Source organism: Salvelinus alpinus, chromosome 7 (genome assembly GCF_045679555.1).
Source record: "Salvelinus alpinus chromosome 7, SLU_Salpinus.1, whole genome shotgun sequence".
NCBI classification, from domain to species: Eukaryota; Metazoa; Chordata; class Actinopteri; order Salmoniformes; family Salmonidae; genus Salvelinus; species Salvelinus alpinus.
The window spans coordinates 71,203,871-71,214,004 of NC_092092.1; positions in this window are offsets into that span (position 1 = coordinate 71,203,871).

The window sequence follows — 10,134 nt, forward strand, 5'->3', positions numbered from 1 at the left end:
AAACCAGGGCAGTTTGTTCCAACTGAAAATCTAGAAGCCTAAGGCACAAATCTTAGGCACAATAATTAACGTGCGCAAAAATATCTCAAAAAGTTCAAATATATTAAATCTACAAAAAACAAACACATATATTTTTTTAAAGACTAAAACTGCACAATTTAAATAAAGCGTATCAACAAAAGAAAATAGCCCTCATAAGTGTCTGGCACTTGCGTAAACTTAACACGGTGCGAGTTTTAAAACGTTTCTAAGTGGAAGGAAAGAAAAGGGGAGGAAGAGAGGGAGGGGAAGAGAGGGAGGGGAAGAGAGGGAGCGCTCCCAGTGGATCGCCATACAAGGAGAGGAAACAAGCTCAGGTTAGGTTGAGTCATACACAGGCACACGCTAACATTGAGAAAACATAACGACCCACACATCATCCTACACATGCAGTACGTACTCAGCCTTGTACACACAGTTTTGTACAAACCAACACACATACTCCCTAAAAATGTACACCAACTGCTTATAAAAGCCGATATGAACACACACACTGACACATTCAAAAGTCTATAAATAAGGCAACTCAAACTAAAATTAATGTTTTTAGTTTTTACAACTTACCACTGACCATGGCCTAACCCATACGATAAATCATAACCTTGGCGTCAAGCACAATTTCTAATTAACAGCACAACAAATCTTTATCAGTAGATTTGTTAAGAACAGTAATGTAGTGGGTGCTGAGAAACCAATGAGCCGTGGTTAAACAGATTTGTTAAGAACAGTACTGTAGTGGGTGCTGAGAAACCAATGAGCCGTGGTTAAACAGATTTGTTAAGAACAGTACTGTAGTGGGTGCTGAGAAACCAATGAGCCGTGGTTAAACAGATTTGTTAAGAACAGTACTGTAGTGGGTGCTGAGAAACCAATGAGCCGTGGTTAAACAGATTTGTTAAGAACAGTACTGTAGTGGGTGCTGAGAAACCAATGAGCCGTGGTTAAACTCAATGAAAGGCCTCTTCTGAAACGTCAGTAGGTGAAAGTTGTTGTTCCTCTTCAGGTCTAGGTGTTTCAGTAGACAGAGATGAAATGAGTTTTGTTTGATCTCTATGTTCCAGTACCACGGGTCAGTACATCAGGTAAGGAGGTGGTATGCAGTAGGTCCAGTGAAATGGACTCTCTCTGACGGTCTCCCAGTGGATCTGTACAAACACACACAACGAATATTAAGAAGAGCGTAAGGTGGAGAGCCATTGTAGACCCCCTACGCTCGCAAGGAGGCCAAGAGGATTAAATCAAGTCCTATGTGGAACTGGTTAATGTCATCTCCACATGAAGTCCTTTCTAAAGACTACACAGAATTTGTATCCACTATCACGTTCAGTAGCTACATGAGTTTACATTATGACTATACAGACTCTGTGATCGATGTGAAATATGTGCCGAACGTAAACAGAGTGATGATGCAGCGGTCAGGTGTGTGATGATGCAGCGGTCAGGTGTGTGATGATGCAGCGGTCATGTGTGTGATGATGCATTAGAAGACGTCCTAAATGCCCCCGTCTTCAGATAACAGCTAGGCCTAACTTGCACTGGATATGTTAAAATTTCAGTATCCATTTAACCCATCTAAGCAGTAGGCTACAGTTCAATTGACATGCCATCGGCCTATTTGAAGTCCCGTCTTGTGACTGTCAAATTTGTATAGCGCCTCACAATCATCACACCTAAAATAACCGCCACCATCATTTTCTTTTACCACTTCACCAAATATTTTCCAAAAATTACTTTTCTTTATCTTCAACTCTCCTTTCGCAGCTTTTGTCATATTGAATTAAACTTCGACAATGTCTGTTTTGCCTCCGTGGATTGACATCAACTTTTTCTGCCCGTTCCCAAAAGCATTATTTGGCGATTGGCTGTGTAGGCTATTTGGCGCTCGTACAGTTAAGCCCTAAGCTTAAGCTTATGTGTAATACCAGATAGCCTAAACATAATGAAAGAAAAACCTCAATGTAGACTTTATAAATTGCTATATTTTTTAAAGGTATTGCTTCCCTTTATTCAACCCGCCTGACACCCACCCGTCCTTCAGCCACACAATATTTAACGACCCTAAACCCGTCCGCCCCACGGATATAACCGCAGGGACTGCGAGTTATGAGTCAACCCGCGCATCACTAGTGTAATGTCATGTTCTAAGGGGATAAATGCTTCACCTGTTGGGGGTTAATTAGGGTCCTCCTGCCCCCCCTCCCTCTGGCCAGGATCAGTACCCTGGAGCCCCCTCCTCACGATGTACGGACAGGCTGGACCACTGGGGATGTCAGCAAAACCTGGAGATGGGTGGGGGGGGAAGAAGCTATGTAAACATTTAGTACTGTCCATACAGTGCCTACAGAAAGTATTCACACCCCTTGACTTTTTCCACATTTTGTTGAGTTACAGCCTGAATTTAAAATAGATTAAATTGAGATGTTGTGTCACTGGCCTACACAAAATACCCCATAATGTCAAAGTGGAATTATGTTTAGACATTTTTACTAATTAATGAAAAATGAAAAGCTGAAATGTCTTGAATCAATAACAATTCAACCCCTTTGCTATGGCAAGCCTAAATAAGTTTAAGAGTAAACATTTGCTTAACAAGTCCCATAATAAGTTGTATGGACAATAATAGTGTTTAACATTATTTTTTTAAGGACTACCTCATCTCTGTACCCACACATACAATTATCTGTAAGGTCCCTCAGTCATGCAGTGAATTTCATACACAGATTCAACTACAAAGACCAGGGAGATTATTCAATGCCTCGCAAAGAAAGGCACCTATTGGTAGATGGGTAAAAATAAAAAGCAGACACTGAATATCCCTTTGAGCATGGTGAAGTTTTTAATTACACTTTTGATGGCGTATCAATACACTTTTGATGGTGTATCACCCAGTCACTACAAAGGGACAGGTGTCCTTCCTAACTCAGTTGCCCGAGAGGAAGGAAACCGCTCAGAGATTTCACCATGAGGCCAATGGTGACTTTAAAAAAGTTAGAGTTTAATGGCTGTGATAGGATAAAACTGAAGATGGATCAACAACATTGTAGTTACTCCACAATACTAACCTACAGTTGAAGTCGGAAGTTTACATACACCTTAGCCAAATACATTTAAAAACTCAGTTTTTCACAATTCCTGACATTTAATCCTTGTAAAATTTCCCTGTCTTAGGTCAGTTAGGATCACCACTTTATTTTAAGAATGTGAAATGTCAGAATAAGAGAGAGAATTATTTCTTTCAGCTTTTATTTCTTTCATCACATTCCCAGTGGGTCAGAAGTTTACATACACTCAATTAGTATTTGGTAGCATTGCCTTTAAATTGTTTAACTTGGGTCAAATGTTTCAGGTAGCCTTCCACAAGCTTCCAACAATAAGTTGGGTGAATTTTGGCCCATTCCTCCTGACAGAGCTGTGGTAACTGAGTCAGGTTTGTAGGCCTCCTTGCTCGCACACGCTTTTTCAGTTCTGCCAACAAATTTTCTATAGTATTGAGGTCAGGGCTTTGTGATGGCCACTCCAATACCTTGACATTGTTGTCCTTAAGCCATTTTGCCACAACTTTGGAAGTGTGCTTGGGGTATTTGTCCATTTGGAAGACCCATTTGCGACCAAGCTTTAACTTCCTGACTGATGTCTTGAGATGTTGCTTCAATATATCCACATCATTTTACTTCCTCATGATTCCATCTATTCTGTGAAGTGTACCAGTCTCTCCTGCAGCAAAGCACCCCCACAACATGATGCTGCCACCCCTGTGCTTCACGGTTGGAATGGTGTTCTTCGGCTTGCAAGCCTCCCCCTTTTTCCTCCAAACATAACGATGGTCATTATGGCCAAATAGTTCTATTTTTTCCCCCATCAGACCAGAGGACATTTCTCCAAAAAGTACAATCTTTGTCCCCATGTGCAGTTGCAAACCATAGTCTGGCTTTTTTATGGCAGTTTTGGAGCAGTGGCTTCTTCCTTGCTGAGTGGCCTTTCCGGTTATGTCGATTTATAGGACTCGTTTTACTGTGGATATAGATACTTTGTACCTGTTTCCTCCAGCATCTTCACATGGTCCTTTGTTGTTGTTCTGGGTTTGTTTTGCACTTTTTGCACCAAACTACGTTCATCTCTAGGAGACAGAGCGGTATGACGGCTGCGTGGTCCCATGGTGTTTATACTTGCGTACTATTGTTTGTACAGATGAATGTGGTACCTTGAGGCGTTTGATAATTTCTCCCAAGGATGAACTAGACTTGTGGAGGTCTACAATTTTTTTTCTGAGGTCTTGGCTGATTTCTTTTGATTTTCCCATGGTGTCAAGACATGGAGGCACTGAGTTTGAAGGTAGGCCTTGAAATACAGCCAAAGGTACACCTCCAATTGACTCAAATTATGTCAATTACCCTATCAGAAGCTTCTAAAGCCATGACATTTTCTGGAATTAAAATTATGAGTAAATACAGAACAATAAATTCGCAAACATTTCTAAAATCATGTTTCCACTGTTATTATGGGGTATCGTGTGTAGATGGGTGTGATAATATATTTTTGAAATACTTTTTGAATTCAGGCTGCAAGAACAAAATGTGAATTTAAAAAACCACGGCTCATTTAAAAAAATTAAACATTAAAAATCCCACAATGTGATTTTCTGGATTTTTTTTTCTCATTTTGTCTGTCATAGTTGAAGTGTACCTATGATGAAAATTACAGGCCTCTCTCATCTTTTTAAGTGGGAGAACTTGCACAATTGGTGGCTGACTAAATACTTTTTTGCCCCACTGTAGGTTGTTCCCATCCTGCAGGTTAAGCTCAGATCTGTTATGTCTGTTTTGGTGTCTGTAGGGTCTGATGGAGATTTGGTTTGGTTAGAGAGGTTGATGCTTTGAGCGTCTATCATAGCAAGTTTTGGAGTTATTCAAATGGGGTATTAGATCGGTGGTCACTCACCAGCATTTCGACCAGAAATTAGAATTCCCTGAATTGGATCCTTTGTTTGAACTCCACGGGGCAATTCCATTCATCCCGGGGGCTGCTCTATGTCACCGTCCCCGTGGAAGAGGAACAAAGAGTGGGCTCTTAAACTCCGGAGGTGTGCATGCCATCCACCGCTTCCAAGAATACTACTTGCGAACTTTGAGTCCTTGGACAATAAAGTAGACGAGCTCAGGGCAGGATCTCCTTCCAGAAAGACATAGGGGCTGTGTAACATACTCTGTTTTACGGGCTCATGGTTCTCCGGATATACTGTCGCCGTCCATTCAGCCAGCAGGGTTCTCCGTTCATGGCTTGGACAGGTAGAAGGAACTCTCCGGGAAAAGGTGAAGGTGTATGTTTCATGATTAACTACTCATGGTGTGACTGTGGTAATGTACAGGAACTCAAGTCCTTTTGTTCTCCCGATTTGGAATACCTCATCAAATGCTGACCGCATTACCTCCCGAGATAATTTTCTTTGGTCATTGTCATGGCAGTGTTCACCCCAAGCCAACATCGCAATGGCTTTCAAGGAAATTACACTGGACTTCGTACAAACTGGAAACCGCATATCATGAGGACACATTTATTGTAGCTCAGGACTTCACTAAAGAAAATCTTAGGAAAACTCTACTGAAGTTTTATCAACACATCTCCTGTGGTACTCGCTCATCGAGCACTCCTGACCATTGCTACTCCCCCTTCTGGGACAGCTACAAGGCCCTCCCCTGCCCTCCCTTCGGCAAATCAGATCAGGCCTCTATTTTGTTCCTCCCCCGTAAGCAGAAATGTAAATCAGGACACACCCGTGGTAAGGACTGTTCAACGTTGGTCTGACCAATCGGAATCTATGCTTCAAGATTGTTTTGATCAATCACGCAGACTCTGAAATGTTCCGGGCTGCCTCTGAGAATAGTATTGACATATACACTTGGCAGTGTCCGAATACCCATACTAGTCAAGGCTCATCATATACTGTCCATACACACCATCATATACAGTGCATTCAGACCCCTTGACTTTTTCCACATTTTGTTACGTTACAGCCTTATTCTAAAATGGATGAAATGAATCTACACACAATACCCCATAATGACAAAGCAAAAACAGTTTGACATTTTGGTAAATTGATAACATTTGAAATACAGTACCAGTGAAAAGTTTGGACACACCTACTCATTCAAGGGTTTTTCTTTATATTTTAGATTCTTCAAAGTAGCCATCATTTGTCTTGATAGCTTTGCACACTCTTGGCATTCTTACAACCAGTTTCACCTGGAATGCTTTTCCAACAGTCTTGAAGGAGCTCCCATATATACTGAGCACTTGTTGGCTGCTTTTCCTTCCCTCTGCGGTCCAACTCATCCCAAACCATCTCAATTGGATTGAGGTCGGGTGATTGTGGAGGCCAGGTCATCTGATGCAGCACTCCATCACTCTCCTTCTTGGTCAAATAGGCATTACACAGCCTGGAGATGTGTTGGGTCATTGTCCTGTTGAAAAACAAATGATAGTGCCACTAAGCGCAAACCAGATGGGATGGTGTATTGCTGCATAATGCTGTGGTGCCCAAGCTGGTTAAGTGTGCCTTGAATTCAAAATAAAATCACTGACAGTGTCACCAGCAAAGCACCCCCACGCCATTACACCTCCTCCATGCTTCACGGTGGGAACCACACATGCAGAGATCATCCATTCCCCTACTCTGCGTCTCACAAAGACACAAAAACCGCAAATTTGGACTCATCAGAACAAAGGACAGATTTCTACCGGTCTAATGTCCATTGCTCGTGTTTCTTGGCCCAAGCAAGTCTCTTCTTCTTATTGGTGTCCTTTAGTAGTGGTTTCTTTGCAGGAATTCGACCATGAAGGCCTGATTCATGCAGTCTCCTCTGAACAGTTGATGTTGAGATGTGTCTGTTACTTGAACTCTGTGAAGCATTTATTTGGGCTGCAATATGAGGTGTAGTTAACTCTAATGAACTTATCGTCTGCAGCAGAGGTAACTCGGTCTTCAATTCCTGTGGCGGTTCTCATGAAAGCCAGTTTCATCATAGTGCTTGATGGTTTTTGCGACTGCACTTGAAGAAACGTTCAAATTTCCTGAAATTTTCCGGACTGACTGACCTTCATATCTTAAAGTAATGATGGACTGTCGTTTCTCTTTGCTTATTTGAGCTGTTCTTGCCATAATATGGACTTGGTATTTTACCAAATAGGGCTATCTTCTGTATACCACCCCTATCTTGTCACAACACAACTGATTGGCTGAAACACATTAAGAAAACAAAATCCACAAATGTACTTTTAACAAGGGACACCTGTTAATTGAAATGCATTCCAAGTGACTACCTCATGAAGAGCGTGACAATTTGTTATCAAGGCAAAGGGTGGGTACTTTTAAGAATCTCCAATTGAAAAATATATTTAGATTTGTTTAACAGTTTTTTGGTTACTACATGATTCCAAATGTGATATTTCATAGTTTTGATGTCTTCACTATTATTCTACAATGTAGAAAATAGAAAAATAATGAGTAGGTGTGTCCAAACTTTTGACTGGTACTGTGAGTATTCAGACCCTTTCCTCAGTACTTTGTTGAAGACTCCATGACTATTTCCACATTTTGTTACATTACAGCCTTATTCTAAAATGGATACAATAAAAAAAAGTCCTGAACTATCTACACACAATAGCCCATAATAACAAAGCGAAAACAGGTTTAGACATTTTTGCAAATGTATTAAAAATAAAAAACAGAAATACTTTATTTTCACAAGTATTCAGACTCTTTGCTATGAGACTCGAAATTGATCTCAGGTGCATCCTGTCTCCATTGATCATCCTTGAGATGTTTCTACAACTTGATTGGAGTCAGCCTGTGGTAAATTAAATTGATTGGACATGACTTGGAAAGGCACACACACCTGTCTATCTATATAAGGACCCACAGTTGACAGTCTTCGAGGCCCGGTGAACAGTGGGTTAACTGCCTTGCTCAGGGGCAGAAAGACAGATTTTTACCTTGTCAGCTCAGGGATTCAATCCAGCAACCTTCCGGTTACTGGCCCAACGCTCTAACCACTAGGCTACCTGCCGCCGCACCTTTTTACAGCCAAGTCTTCTTGGGTATGACGCTACAGGAAGAGTCTTGGTGGTTCCAAACTTCTTCCATTTAAGAATGATGGAGGCCACTGTGTTCTTGAGGACCTTCAACGCTGCAGAAAATGTTTGGTACCCTTCCCCAGATCTGTGCCTCGACACAATCCTGTCTCTACGGACAATTCCTTCGACCTTATGGCTTGGTTTCTGCTCTGACATGCACTGTCATCTGTGGGTCCTTATACAGACAGGTGTGTGCCTTTCCAAATCATGTTCAATTGTTCCATTGTTTTACAAAATATGGCAGCCGATACTGGATAAATGGTCTAGTCCCGCTTCATAACTGGGCTGACGATCTGCTGCTACTCTGTGCTGTACTACACTCAATATTTATTTGGGCTTAACTACACTGCTTGTAATGACTATATGCTGTCTTCTTATACATGTACCACCTAATAGGATTTTGTTTTATTTTGTGTTATTTTGTGTATGTGTGAGTTAACTTTTGTTTTGTCCTCTAAATTGGCCATCCCATTCAACAGTACAATGAATGTCATTGTTTGTATTGCTGTCTTTTTTTTTTTTATTGGAAAATAATAAACATATTATAAAAAATAAAAAAAGGATGATCAAAGGAAACAAGATGCACTTGAACTCAATTTCGAGTCTCATAAAGGGTCTGAATACTTATGTAAATCATTTTTAATACAGTTACAAAAATTTCTAAAAACCTGTTGACTGTTATTATGGGGTATTGTGTGTAGATTAATGAGGACTTTTTTATTTAATCAATTTTAGAATAAGGCTGTAACGTAACAAAATGTGGAAAAATTGAAGGGGTCTGAATACTTTCCGAATGCACTGTTTATATATAAGCAGTATATGAAAAGCATTAATTGTCACCACGTTTCCTACAAGTGCTAAATGTACCATTACCTTGAGGCCAGGGTCCTCCCATAGAGTCTATTGGAGGTGCAGGAGAGAAGCAGCTCATCCTCCCTGATCACAGTCAGTGTTGTGTACAGGGCTGAGGGGAGCAGGGCTGAGGGTAGCAGCGATGGGGTCCTCTGGGTCCAGACAGGGGGTCTGGGCCGTCAGCCTCCAAACTGCCAGCTCCTCAGCCTGTCTCTGGTTCTCCTCAGAGAGAGACTGCAGTTCAGCCTGCAGCGCCACCACCTGGACAGGAGGAGAGAGAGCGAGAGAGACAAAATAACATTCAGGATTTATTCAAAATACATTTATTCAAAATAGCTAGCTTGAATAAAGCCTTCTGTAGTAGAGTTTGTGGACAACCACATGCTTAAGATACGGGGGAAATTGTTCAAGTATTTATGGTAACTTTGATAACTACATTCACAGTAAGATTTAGAGTATAGAAACCTACCTGCTTCTCTAGGCAGGTGATCTGGTGTGGAGCCAGTGGAGTAGTGTCTAGTAGAGTCTCATATCCAGCTCCTCTCTCCCTCTCTACTCCCCCGCTCCCATCACCCCTAGCTCCTCTCTCCCCCTCTCCTTCCCCTCTCCTCTCACCCCTAGCTCCTCTCTCCTTCCCCTCTCCCCTCATCCCTAGCTCCTCTCTCTCCTTCAGACTCCACTTCCCCTCTCTCCTCGTCTTTGGGTTTCCCTCCATCCTGCAGTGTGGCCTCCAGTCCTGAGGTGATGATGTCACTGATTTGCTCTAGCTCTCCAGAGGTGGAGATAACTTTCTGTCCTCCCCTCTGGTTCTTTCTTGTCCTTCTCTTTGCTTGTCTTTCAGCCTGGTCTTCACAGGTGGCTGGTAGTGTTGTGTTACTGACAAAACACATTTCTATGTCTGTGGTTGCCACATCTTGAAGTTTGAGTTTCAGTTGTTCGTTATTCTGTTTTAGAGACCGCAGCTCTTCAGCCAGACTGTCTTCTCGACCCTGTCCACTGGTGTACTGTTGTTGGTAGGAGCAGAAGCTTTCTCCAGCTCTACAGTAAGACGTGTATTCTCAGTCCTGGTTAGACTCAGGTCTCTCTGGGACTCTTCAGTAGGTCTCCTGAAGA